A 13157-nucleotide genomic window follows, 5' to 3' on the forward strand; every position below is an offset into this window, starting at 1 on the left:
GTTATGTAGTACAGGCTGGCCTCAGACTTCTAGTAGTCCTATTGCCTCTGCCCCCTGGGTGCCGGGATTACAGGTGTGAGACACCATGCCCGGCTGGGGTGATGTTCGAGGACGTGAGGGAAAAGAGACAGGAGTGGACAGAGGAAGGGTCAACTGTGTTTCCATCCCAGACCCTCAGGTGACTCCACAAAGATCCCGGGAGTCCCAACAGTCCCTGGGTACAAGCCCTCTGTCTACACCATCCTCCTGGACTTCCAGACTCCAGAACCATGATGCAACTTATCTCTGATGCTCTCCCAGGCATGTCCACCTTCAACATTGTGACTCAGTGTGTGTCGCCTACAAAGTTTATGCGTGAGGACTGCACAGTCCAGTTACAAAACAAACAAACAAACAAGCAAACACGTGTTTTAAGTAGGCTCACAGTTCTCCCTTGCGCTGCTATCCGTAGCTCTCCTGGGCCATATATGAGTCACAGGTTAAACATGCCTGCAAGGCATCCCACCTGTGGCACAGCGTAGCAAACCCACCGAATCCTCAGGAACTTCTTAAGTTCACTCTGTCTCTGCGTTCACGCCTGTAAAGCAGGGGTGATTTTGGTGACCTCCCACAGTTGAGGAAATTGCACGATCCTGGGTGTGACACATGAGGGTCACAAGACAACTTGCTGGAGTCCGTTGTCTCCTTGCACCGCGTGGGTGCAGGGCATTGAGCTGGTTGGTACGGAGTACCATCGCCGACTGAGCCTTCTTCTTGGCTTTGACGGGAGCACGTCAGTCTCATAGCTGCCGTCAGTGAGCACTGGTACCTCGGTTGCCACCAAGGATGTTTAATCCCAGATATCAAATTGATAAGATCAAGAATTCCCAGAGAGACCAGCCTCAAGTGTGTGAGTGTTGAAGAGGGAAGTCCTAACCAGGATAATTAGGATGGGAGAACCTGCCCACTGTGAGCGTCACCATTCCCTGCGCTAGGATCATTGGTTAGACAAAAGGGAGAAACTGGACTCGTGAAATGGCTCACGTTAAGGTACTTGCTGCCAAGTCTGATGACCGGAGTTTGATTCCTAGGCTCTGCAAACATTTGTGTGTGTGTGTGTGTGTGTGTGTGTGTGCAATTTATTTTTTAAAGGAGAAAGTGAACTGACCATAAGCATTCAGCACCCTTGGCTTCCTGGCTGAAGATGTGATGTAATCAGCTTCCTCGCACCCCTCCTTCCTGGATGTCCCCACCCTTATGGACTGTCCCCTTGACCTGTGCTCCAGGATAAAGCCTTTCCCCCTCAACCTGGTTTTATCAGAGTTATTGTCACAGCAACTGGAAAAGGAAGTAGGTTGTCCCTCCTTTCCTGCCATTGTCCTGGGCAGAGGAGACAGGTCCCGTGTCAGCCACTATTGCTGGGGGCTCCGTGGACAGGAAGGAGGCAACTCAGTCTTCCTGAGAGCTGTGCCGACTCTGACCATGAACCCCGCTCTGTGCCTGCAGCACACGGCATGGAGGGAGAACTCTGGGTCAGTCCTTCCAGATGTCAGACATGATCCTTCAGTTCAAAACAACGACAACATTAAGCTTGGCATGGTGATGTAATTACAGACCTGTAATCTCAGCACTTGGCAGCAAGACAGGAGGATTGCCCTGAGTTCCAGGCCAGTTTGTGCTACAGCACGAAACTCTGTCTCAACAGCAGCAACAAAAAGACATTCAAAAGAAAGGAAAGAAGGAAGACATAACCTGGGATGAACTCCAAGGACTAGTTTTGAGCTCACCCTCACCCCTACACCCCACCCCCCACTCCTACCACTTACTCAGAAAGAGGGGAAGCAGGAGATGAAGAGGAAGAGTGCCCCAACTACTGTAGATTCAATGTGTGTTGTTTGTAGCCAACTGGGCGCATCCAAAACGTGTGTGTTTAAACACGGTGGTGGCGCACACCCCTAATCCCAGCACCCAGGAAGGCAGGTGGATCTCTGTGAGTTCGAGGCCAGCCTGGTCTACAGAGCGAGTTCCAGGACAGGCTCCAAAGCTACAGAGAAACCCTGTCTCGAAATAAAACAAACCAAAACAAAACATGTTGGGTAGACTTCAAAGTTCATTGCAGGTCTTGGTGTGGACAGAGTGGTAGGGATATTGTGAAGGATTTGTGTTATGGGTGTGGAATGTTCCTCCACTGGGTTAGTGTGAAAAGCTTGGTCAGTAATACGGCTGTGTTCAGAGGGGAAGTGGTTGCATCACCATCACGAGACCTCTGACCTCATCTGTGAGTTAGTTCATTGATAGCGTCATGACCTAACGGCTCTTTCAAGGAGGAGGGCTCCGGGTGATGGTTGCGCATGCCTTTAATCCCAGCACTCGGGAGGCAGAGGCAGGCAGATCTCTGTGAGTTTGAGGCCAGCCTGGTCTACAGAGCGAGTTCCAGGCCAGCCTCCAAAACAATACAGAGAAACCCTGTCTCGAAAAACAAAACAAACAAGAAAAAAAAAAAAAAAGGAGGAGGGCGACTGTAGGAGGTGGAGCCTTGTTAGAGGTTAGTCCCAGGGAAGGGCCTTAGGGAGGTGTATTTTGTCCCTGCTCCCCCTCTTCTAGGTCACTGTGGGTTAGGCAGCCTCTTTGGTCACATGTTCCCACCATTACCATAGTGCCATCTCAGGCCTCGAAATGACGGACTGGGTACAAGAGAGGAAACCTCGGAAGCCATAAGCCTAAATAAAGCACCCCTCCTCTTAAAGTGCTGGTCTCTGGAATTCTGTCACGCTGACAGGAATGTAGCCTACACAGTCTGAAAACGAGTGTGCTCTGTTACCAAGGCCTCGGTTTTATGATAGATTCTTGGCTACTTTGATGATAGTTTTTGCAGACACCATCAGTGATAGCCTTTTGGGTTTTTTTTCTAATTTTTTTATTTTGCTATTTTTTTTGTTTATTTGGCGATAGCCTTTTGTGGGCTTTTCTGTTCACCCCAGACACCTTCCAGTCGTCCCGCTTTCCCTTCTCACATCCACAGCTTGCATGGTTCCTTTCGCGTCTTAACAGCGTCTGCCACAACTAAAAGCTTTACAAATCGGCGAGATGATTGCATCCATTGCTTTTCTGTGGCCGAATACGGGACAGAAGCAACTTAATGGAGGAAGGCTCACGTGGGCTCACGGTTCCAAGCCGTGCTGGTGGAGAAGGCATGCTAGCATTCACGTTTGGTGACAGCCTCTGGAGGAGGTGTCCCGATGGTGCCAACGAGGAGGCAGAGAGCTTGCGTCGGGTGCAGTGGCGGCCTATAACCCACATAGATCCACCCCTAGAGGCCCTCCTCTCCAGTAACGCCTCCTGCTCCAGCCATCCAAACCAGTGCCACCATCTGGGGACCAAGTAGTGAAATGCATGAGAGCTTGTAGGGAACATTTGGATCCACACCAGAAGACTGACTTTTAAATTTTTGAAAAACACAACAGAACATTAGAAAAAAAATATCTCTCTGCATCAAAGCCTCTCGGAGTCTTTTGTTTCCGGGTGTGTTCTAAATCTGAACACAGACCCGTAGCGCGGCAAGCGCGTGAGAAGAGCAGGCCGGAGGAAACGTTTGTGGTGTGTCTAAACTTTGCCTAGGAATACCATGGGACAGCATGGCTGGAACTGGGTGCAGAATGCGCGCGCGTGTGTGTTGCACGTGGCAAACAGACAGGACGTCCCTGAGCAGAGCAATAGTCTCGTGATAAGCGATCAGCAGTCCTTAGACATTGTTTCCACCACGGGATGCAGACGGACAGGACGTAGCGACATGGAGCAGCTGGGGACTGCGGCTTCTGGAGTCTAATCCAGTAGAGCAAGTGCGTGTCAAAGACCTACTGTGTGTGCTCAGCTCCCTGGGGGTAGGGGCATGTGCTCTGCCATCAAATATCTGGTAAGCAAGTGGAGATGTGAGGAGAGAAAAGGAAATCGTTGGAGCCGGGCGTTGGTGGCGCACGCCTTTAATCCCAGCACTCGGGAGGCAGAGGCAGGCGGATCTCTGTGAGTTCGAGGCCAGCCTGGTCTACAGAACGAGTTCCAGGACAGCCTCCAAAGCCACAGAGAAACCCTGTCTCGAAAAACCAAAAAAAAAAAAAAAAAAAAAAAAAAAAAAGAAAAGAAAAGAAAAGAAAATAGTTGGGATAAAGCCCATGATGCATGGACGCTGCCGGCCTCGAGAGGCGACTGGACCCAGACAGTAGATGATCAGAGAAGCTCGTCGCAGCAGCAGCGTCTCGGGCAACAGCTGGATGGGGTCCGTGGGACTCAGCCAGTGGGCAGAGGTGAGGGAAGGGGAGAGGAAGCCTCGGGCAGAAGGAAGAAGGAGCAGATCATCCGAAGTAAGAGGCCGGTCTGTTCAGCCACTGGGAGCGTGGGTGGAGACTGGGGAGAGCGCTTGCGCGGGTGCTAAAGGACGCGGAGGACCCCCAAAGGAAGGGGGTACCTAAACTCACCTGAGCCACGAGGTTCAGAAGGACCAACAGGGCCTGGCTACAGAGTAGACCCGAATAGGGAGAGCTGGAGTCTGGAAAGGTGGGCGCGCTGTTCTGGAACTAAGGGAAGAGCATGAGTGGGAGATGCGGTGGAAGGAGGGATGGAATCCGTTAGAGTCCACGGGTTTGTAGCAGAGACTACGTGAAGACAGGCGACAGAAACACAGTGGGTTAGAGTCAGCGCAAGGAGGTGATAACCACTGTTCAGCCTTGTCATTCACACACACACACACACACACACACACACACACACACACACACACACACACACCAGCCTCTTTAGATCACAGATACCCACCTCCCGCCTGGCCTCTCCAAGCTCTTCTGCTCTTCTGATGGTGGCATATTAGCTCCCTGTTGCTGCTACAACAAGTGACCACACCACCAGTGGCCCGAGGCAGCAAAGATTTGTTATCTCACACTTCAGAAAGCAGGTCAACATGGAAATATTCCTTCTGGAAGCTTGAGGGAAGAATCCATTTCCTCACCTTTCCACCTCTACAGTCTTCCTTGATTTATGGTCCTTTCCAGACATGAGACTGTGTGACTTGCACATGTCACTGCAATTTCACCCTCACTGTCAACCCCACCAGCATCCATCCCTGGCTCCCATTTTACACGCAAGAACCTCAATAGCCAGCTATGCGAATGTCGGTTAAACACGAAATGCATGAATGGATGTGAGGGAGGAGAGCCAGAGATGGGAAATGTTTCCAAGTGACTCTGTTATGACCCCGCACTAAACCCAGGGGCAGACCCACAGACATTGCAGGAAACAGAGGTGGCGAATCCTGCCCCAGTGGGCCTTGGTATCCCATGAGGGAGACCGGACGCAAAACAAGAAAGATGCTGGTTAGATGTGACACGCTTTACTGGGGGTCAAGACGGAGAATCTGCTCCATGCTGCCCCTACAGCTCAGGGGAGAGAGGCTCCAACGTCTAGGACCAGGGCTCACCGCAACCATTTGGTGTTGTAAAGTTAACTCCAGGAACCATGGTTTCTTCTCCGCGTAGTTTTGTGTTTGCTTTTTAAAGACTAGTCTTGCTCTGTAGCCTCAGCTGCCCTGGAACTCTCTATGTAGCCCAGGATTTCCTTAACTTGAAACTCCTACTTGGGCTTCCTCACTATAGAGGTTACAGGCGTGTGCCTCCATACCCAGTCCAGAAGCAGTTGAAGCCAACTAGAGCCATGGTTTTGAAGCTCCACCGTAGTTAAGTAAGCTTTTAGTTAGACAGGATCCAGAGCGGGGGGGGGACGACGGGACGGGATGACACATTCTAGCTCAGCCTCTTTGACCAGCATGTAACTCACCTCTGGTCCTGTGACTCCCTCCTCGGCAATCCAAGGAACCTTACAGAATTCCTAGGGCTCAGCAGAGCCTGGTCAGGAAATGGATGGCAGTCACCCTTTCTAAAAGCTACATCCCATTCACCTCTTGACAATCAGTGAAGCCATCATCTCATGATGAGGAATCAGTGGCGTAGAGGGATTGATAGTGGAAATAAACACTGATAAATAAATAGTTGCTTGAAAGTTGCTTCCCGTGCCAGGGATTGAACCCTTGTGCATGCTAAGCAGGCACCCTCTACTGCTGAGCTACAGCCCCAGACGTGCTTGGAACTTGATGAAATAAAAGGGAAGTCTGGCCCCTGTCTGCCTGTCTAGCCCCATCCCTACACACACACACACACACACACTCACACACACACTCACACACACACTCACACACACTCACACACACATGTGATATCACAGCCATAGATCCTATCTATTAGGATGTTGCCATCCTCAGGGGCCCAGCCCGACCTGTCATGCCTTGTGACAAGATCTGAGTTGAGTTTTAATGCCACGTCCTCAAGGAAGCTGTCCCTGGCTTGTGGCAGGCTCCCACAGCATGGACAGTTGTGTGAGCCGTGCCAGGCGTGTGGTGGACGCTGCTTTTCCATTTCTAGTCACAGCCCCCAGCAGAATCTGCCGCCGAGTCAGAACTCGGGAAAACATTTGCCACACAAATGGAGGAGCAGATGGATGAATGACCTCGCTTGGGGTGGCAGCAGGGATTTGAACTTGGGCAGCGGGTTCGCAGAGCCCCTCCCTCTCTCTTAGCCCTTTGCTGCACAGCCGTTCATGGAGCTGTTGTCTAAGCTAGCCTGGGCTCAGGAGGTGGGGAGGTTGAGCCCTTGCAGAAAGCAATAGTCTCCAATCCTGAGGTTTAGGACACCATTCTTGATGAGGATGGGTGGGTGGAGGGTTTTTGGCAACGCTGGCGATGCGGGGTTGGCATGTGGGTGTGAGAGCAGCTGCAGCGGGGGTTGGGGGGAGGATGGAGGACAGGCAGGGGACCCGGTAGGCACGCACGGAAAGGAAGAGAACTTCAAGGGCAGCCCTCAGGCACACCCACGGGAGAAGCTGGGAGAAGAAGATGCCAGGGAGGAAACGAGCTGTCAGGGCCCAGAGGAGAGGAGGAGACGTGGGAAAGCGCAGTGTCATGGAAACGGGAGAGGGAGCCTGTCCATCTCCAGGAAGAGGCAGCGGCGTCCGGGCGGGGCAGCAGGGAGGGTGGGAGCAGGAGCGGGGAGACCCAGGGCCACCTGTCCTGCTGGGATGGCCTCGTCTTGACCTTTCGCAACTGAGGACCACGAGCTCAGTAAACTTCACTGAGAGTTTGAAGCCGCCGAGGGGACGGGGGAGGCTGAGTGGGCGCTTGCACGGCTTCAGGAGGAAATGCAAGGAGACCACACATTTCCGGATTTGGCAGAGCAGAAGAGGGATGGGGGGGGGGGGGAGGCGGCACGGTGAGGACAAGTGAGATGCTCGCGTGGGCTGGCAGGCGCCTGGGAAGAGCCTGGGAGGAAGCAGCCGAGGAATCAGAAGGAGGCCAGGTCGTGGGCGGGCATGCGTGCACCAGGCCCGGCTGGAGCTGCTGATGAATCAGCATTCAGCAAACCCAGTCTGAGAGAGGCGGGAGATCCCTGATGGGGCGCTGAGCCCGGCTTCTTTCCTTCCAGGGGTGAGGAGCTTAGTCCAGCTTCACACTGGGGGTTACCACGGGGAGGAGAGGATGCCCTAGGCTGGGCTCAGGCTACTGGATACAGCCTCCTGCTAGGGTCCACCTGAAAGGCCCTTGTCACCTCTGTGACCTGGGGCACCTGGCAGACCCAGTACTGGACCTGGAGCCCAGTCTGAAGCCACCACTAAGGGACTCCACGGGGAAGCGCAATTCTCCAAAAGGTTCTACACGTGCCTTGGTTCACACCCCAGGAGAGGATGCGAGCCCGCTTCTGCGTTTTGGAATACGAAGTACACACTAGCGAGCGGCTGTGGGAAGGGGGAGGGTGGGTGGTTTACAAGGGCTGGGGACGTGCTTGCCTAGCATGGGACGAAGCACGACATTGGGCTCACACCTGTTCTCGGCCATGGGAGGCGAGAGGAGCAGAGGGTCCGTGGCACACTCATCTGCACACCAACGATGAGGCTGCCCTGGGTGACTTCGTGGGACTTCGTCTCTAAATAAATGCATACATGAGCCAGGCGGTGGTGGCGCACGCCTTTAATCCCAGCAGAGGCAGGCAGATCTCTGTGCGTTTGAGACCAGCCTGGTCTACAAGAGCGAGTTCCAGGACAGCCTCCAAAGCAATACAGAGAAACCCTGTCTGGAAAAAAAAAGTAAATAAATAAATAGATACATGTTTAAGAAGTGGGGTTTTTTTTTTTTGTTGTTGTTTTTTAAAAGGCCATAAACAGTGAGTAATGGGGAAAATATGATTGGAATACATTGTGAGTGTGTGCATGGAAATGTTATAATGAAGCCCATTACTATGGGTAGCTAAATATGCTAATAAAACATTTTTATAAGGGCATAAAGGAAGCTACTAAGAATTATCAAAGAAACCTACGATATGGAAAGCTAATTTTCTTATTTATGTATTTATGTATGTATGTATTTATGGGTATAGTAGAAGTCAGAGGACAACATGTAAGAGTCTGTGCTTTCGGGGCTGGAGAGATGGCTCAGAGGTTAAGAGCACTGGCTGCCCTTCCAGAGGTCCTGAGTTCAATTCCCAGCAACCACATGGTGGCTCACAACCATCTGTAGTGAGACCTGGTGCTCTCTTCTGGCCTGCAGGCATACATGAAGTGCTGTATACATAATAAATAAATTCTTAAAAAAAAAAAGAGTCTGTGCTTTCCTTGCCTGTGTGTTCTGGGGTTTGAACTTGGGTCTTAAGGTTTGGTGGCAAGCACCCTCATCCACTGAGCCGTCTTTCCAGCCCTCTGTCCCTTACCGTGCATGGTTATTACCATGTTACAATCTATGGTGTTGTTTAATACAGGTGACAAAGGAACACATGGGACCCTTCGGGAACCCCTCCCTCCTCTTACAATCTTCCCCTCAAACACCAGGACCTAAGGAAAAAGAAAATTTTTACACTTAACCTTGTCCTCTCTACTCGGCTAACATCTTGCCAGGTCTAAGAGGCGCCAGCGAGTTCCACACAGCCTGGACTGCGATGGAGCAACCAGGAACCCCAGGGCAATGGCAACACCCCAGCTTTCTCAGGTCCCCCAAAGATGGCCAACGCCCCCCCCAGGTCAGCAGGAAGCAGTCTTAAGAACTGGACTGTCCTTATTCCCTCGCCTGCCACGTCCAACACCCCGCCTCTTTTTAATAATAAGTAAAATGAAAGGTTCAGGCATCACACTGGCCGCCCCTGTTACCTGGCAGAATGCATTCAGGCAATGCTCTGGCCAGCCCAGGGTTCCGTGAGAACCAGTCTGCACACAGGTGCAAAGGACCCCTTTGAAGGACACACCTCCCACTTACGCTCTCCTTCTTATCACCTCGCTCTTCTTACCACTCTCTCCTCCCTCTCCATATTCTTCTCTTTCTCCCCCTCTCGCTCTCCCGACGCTATAATGAACTATGGTTAACTATGCACTCCACGGCTTGTGCTGTGTCGCACCGGTCCTGGTGCTGTGGTCCCGGTGTTGTGCTCGAGCTCGTGTTTCACCTTCTAACTTCTAATTTCTTTTTTGTTGTTTTTTGGTTTTTCGAGACAGGGTTTCTCTGCGGCTTTGGAGGCTGTCCTGGAACCCGCTTTTGTAGACCAGGCTGGCCTCGAACTCACAGAGATCCGCCTGCCTCTGCCTCCCGAGTGCTGGGATTAAAGGCGTGCGCCACCAACGCCCGGCTCTAATTTCTTACCTTATGCAAAATAACCACAGTGTGGGTCTGCAGACGCAGACGTTACAGCTCATGTGCGGAGGTCAAAGGACAATCTCAGACATCAGTCTTCACCACCTGCCTTGGTCACCGCTGCTGGCAGTAGGCTGGCCGGCCCATGAACTTCTCGGGGATTCTTGCCTTAACTAGGATTGCAGACACTGCTTACCGGTTACCATGCCTAGCTTTATGTGGGCTCTGGGACCCAAACACACGTCTCCATGCTTACGAGGCAAGTATTCTACCCACTGAGCCGTCCTCATCCTGGACCCGGCGAGTTCTGTCTATGGCCTCCAAGATCTTAAGGACATCTGTAGCAACTGTTCAAAGCCTCCGTGCGTACAGGGGCCACAGAGGTGATGCCTGAGGCCAAAGACTGGGAAAAACGGTTGCAGTAAACACCGTCTCCTGCATGAGCAGTGCTGCTGGGCTGCCGGGGCAGCAAGCTTGCTACCGCTGGATCTTCACAGCATCCAAAGATGCCAGGAATACTAATTATTATGTAAATTCTCCTAGTTCTTCAATGTGAGCAAAAGCATGCAAGCTTTAAAGTGAATTCTGGGCCCAAATATATCTGCAGCTGTGACCCGGAGGCGTGGGAGCTGGGCTCCCTGCTGTTGGGAGTCTTGATGGAGAGAAGGGGGGAGTTGCACGTTTTTTCCAGCATCACCCGCTAGACCTGCATCCGCCAGAAGCCCGTTGGCCCATTGAGAACCTTCACTTCAGCCTGCAAACATCGTCAGCCGCAAATCGGGTCTGCAGGGAAATCCTCACCTGCGATTGAGGCACCTCCTGGGCCGAGTTTCCCTTCCTGGCACTGTGTACTCATGTGCTGTGTGACTCCAGGATCAGCGCTGCTGCATCTCAGTCCAGAGGACCCAGGGAGCCTCAGATCTCTTCCCGCCCCTACACGACTCTTCCAGGAAGTGGGCCCGAGAGGCTGGTGCAGAACGCTGGCCAGAAGTCAGGGTTCCTACATATTTCTATCTGTGTTTTGTTCTGCTTCCCCCAGCTGGTCCCCTTAGAGGGTGGAGTGTAAGAAATGAAGTAAAACGTGTTTGTCCCAGAATGCTGCCCAACGGACAAGATCTTAAAAGCACCCCCAAACAAAAGCCTAAAGTAGTTGACCCAAGTCCCTTAAGAAGTGGTCACTCTGGAAGGATGCAGTGACTGGGCGGCCATCTCCAGAGTTTTCCTTCCTGGATGTGCGGATCTGAGGGAGGAAGGAGGAGAAGCCGGCCACAGGACGCTCGCCGGCTGTTTTCGTGTTATACCTAGGATGTTCAGCCTGGTCCCTGCGGGCCTTGTCCTCGTCTTGGGGGGGGGCAACCGAGGCTCTGAGCTGCCTAAGGACAGAGTCTCCAGGTTGGGTGGTTATGGGAGCTGGGAAGTGAGACCAGAGGAGGAGCCTGCAGCCGAATTACACATCCCAGCCTTGATTTAAAAGAAGAACACCCTGTGTCTCTGTGGGAGTTTCGTCTGCATTTGCTGGGTAACTGCTACCACACACACACACACACACACACACACACTAGACACGCCACACACACACACACACACACACTAGACACGCCACACACACACACACCACACACACACCACACACACACACTACACACACACACTACACACACACACTCACACACACACACTCACATACACCACACACACACTCACACACACACACTACACACACACACTACACACACACACTCACACACACACTACACACACACACTAGACACGCCACACACACTCACACTCACACACACGCACACTAGACACGCCACACACACACTCACATACACCACACACACACACTCACACACACTCACACACACACACTCACACACACACACTCACACACACACTCACACACACACCACACACACACCACACACACACCACACACACACACACACCACACACACACACCACACACACACACACACACTACACACACACCACACACACACCACACACACACACACACCACACACACACACACTCACACACACACACCACACACACTACACACACACACACACCACACACACACCACACACACTACACACACACACACACTAGACACGCCACACACACACTACACACACACACACTAGACACACACACTCACACACACATACTACACACACACACACTCACATACACCACACACACTCACACACACTCACACACACACTCACACACAACACACTCACACACACACACACACTACACACACACTCACACACACACACACTAGACACGCCACACACACACACTCACACACACACACACTACACACACACACACACTACACACTCACACACTAGACACGCCACACACACACACTCTCAGTGAGCTGGGCTGTAGCAGGAGCTGTGACATGGGTGACAACAGCTTCTACCTGCCTGGGACAGGGCTTAGAGAGCCTGACCCTATGGGAACACTAGACCTTGAGCAGAGACCCACTTCCCCTTCGGCCTGGGAGTAGGCAGCTGTAGACAATGTTTAGTAAAAACATGTTTACTAAAAACGATACAATAAGTTCCTGGGAAAGGCCTTCCCACGGAAACCGCCCTGACCTCGACCTTGTCCAAAGACTAACCGCACCTTCAAAAACCCACACACATCCACCTCTGGTGTCAGAGCAGAACCAGCCAGGGGAGAGGAGAGAGCAGAAGCTTTCTGGAGGGAGCCTTTCTTAGGAAGTTTTCTTGAACCTTTTTTGGGGGCCTGCTTAAAGTTTTCATTACATCGTTAAACGAGTCTCTGTGTTTTCAATACCCGACACCCTCCGCACGTTCTCGGACACAGGCCGCGCAGCAGACGTGACAACCACACACTAGACACACACACCACACACACACACTCTCGGTAAGCTGGGCTGTAGCAGGAGCTGTGACATGGGTGACAACAGCTTCTACCTGCCTGGGACAGGGCTTAGAGAGCCTGACCCTGTGAGCCGTCTCATGACAACAACTGAGGGCTCTGGGGAAACAGAGCTCCAAGAAGAGCTTGAAGAGAACCAGGATCCGTCATAGGGAACGGGGAATTCCAGAGTCACATAGCATTCAGAGCCCAGCCAGGCCCTTGTGAGACTGTCGAGCCCGAGCTGACACTTAAGAGCTAATGAATTATCTGGGCAGTCGTGGCACATGCCTTTAACCCCAGCACTCGGGAGGCAGAGGATCTTTGTGAGTTCAAGGCCAGCCTGGTCTGCAGAGAGAGTTCCAGGACAGTCAGAGCTACACAGAGAAACCTTGTCTCCAAAAAAAGTCTAATGAATTAATACAGAAGCATCTTTAAAATTGTGCATCTCAAAATACTAACCAAGTGTAGTCCTTTTTATCCTTCCAAGTCACCAGTGGTTCTCCTGCAAATTCCAGGGAGCACCTGTGCTCCCAAAGCCTTTCACGTGTCCCTAGAGAGCAAGTTT

At 52.1% G+C, this 13157-nt stretch overlaps 1 long non-coding RNA gene across 1 annotated transcript; it reads right to left on the reverse strand.

Moving 5' to 3' along the window:
- Nucleotides 1–2905: 2905 nt before the first annotated feature.
- Nucleotides 2906–8420, reverse strand: LOC121133726. The gene is made up of 3 exons (XR_005870700.1): nt 7896–8420; nt 4452–4628; nt 2906–3349 (listed from the first exon to the last, which is right to left on the reverse strand). It is a non-coding gene; the product is annotated as an uncharacterized LOC121133726 (long non-coding RNA).
- Nucleotides 8421–13157: the final 4737 nt, after the last annotated feature.

Source organism: Mesocricetus auratus, unplaced genomic scaffold (genome assembly GCF_017639785.1).
Source record: "Mesocricetus auratus isolate SY011 unplaced genomic scaffold, BCM_Maur_2.0 Super-Scaffold_100023, whole genome shotgun sequence".
In the NCBI taxonomy this organism is placed as follows: Eukaryota; Metazoa; Chordata; class Mammalia; order Rodentia; family Cricetidae; genus Mesocricetus; species Mesocricetus auratus.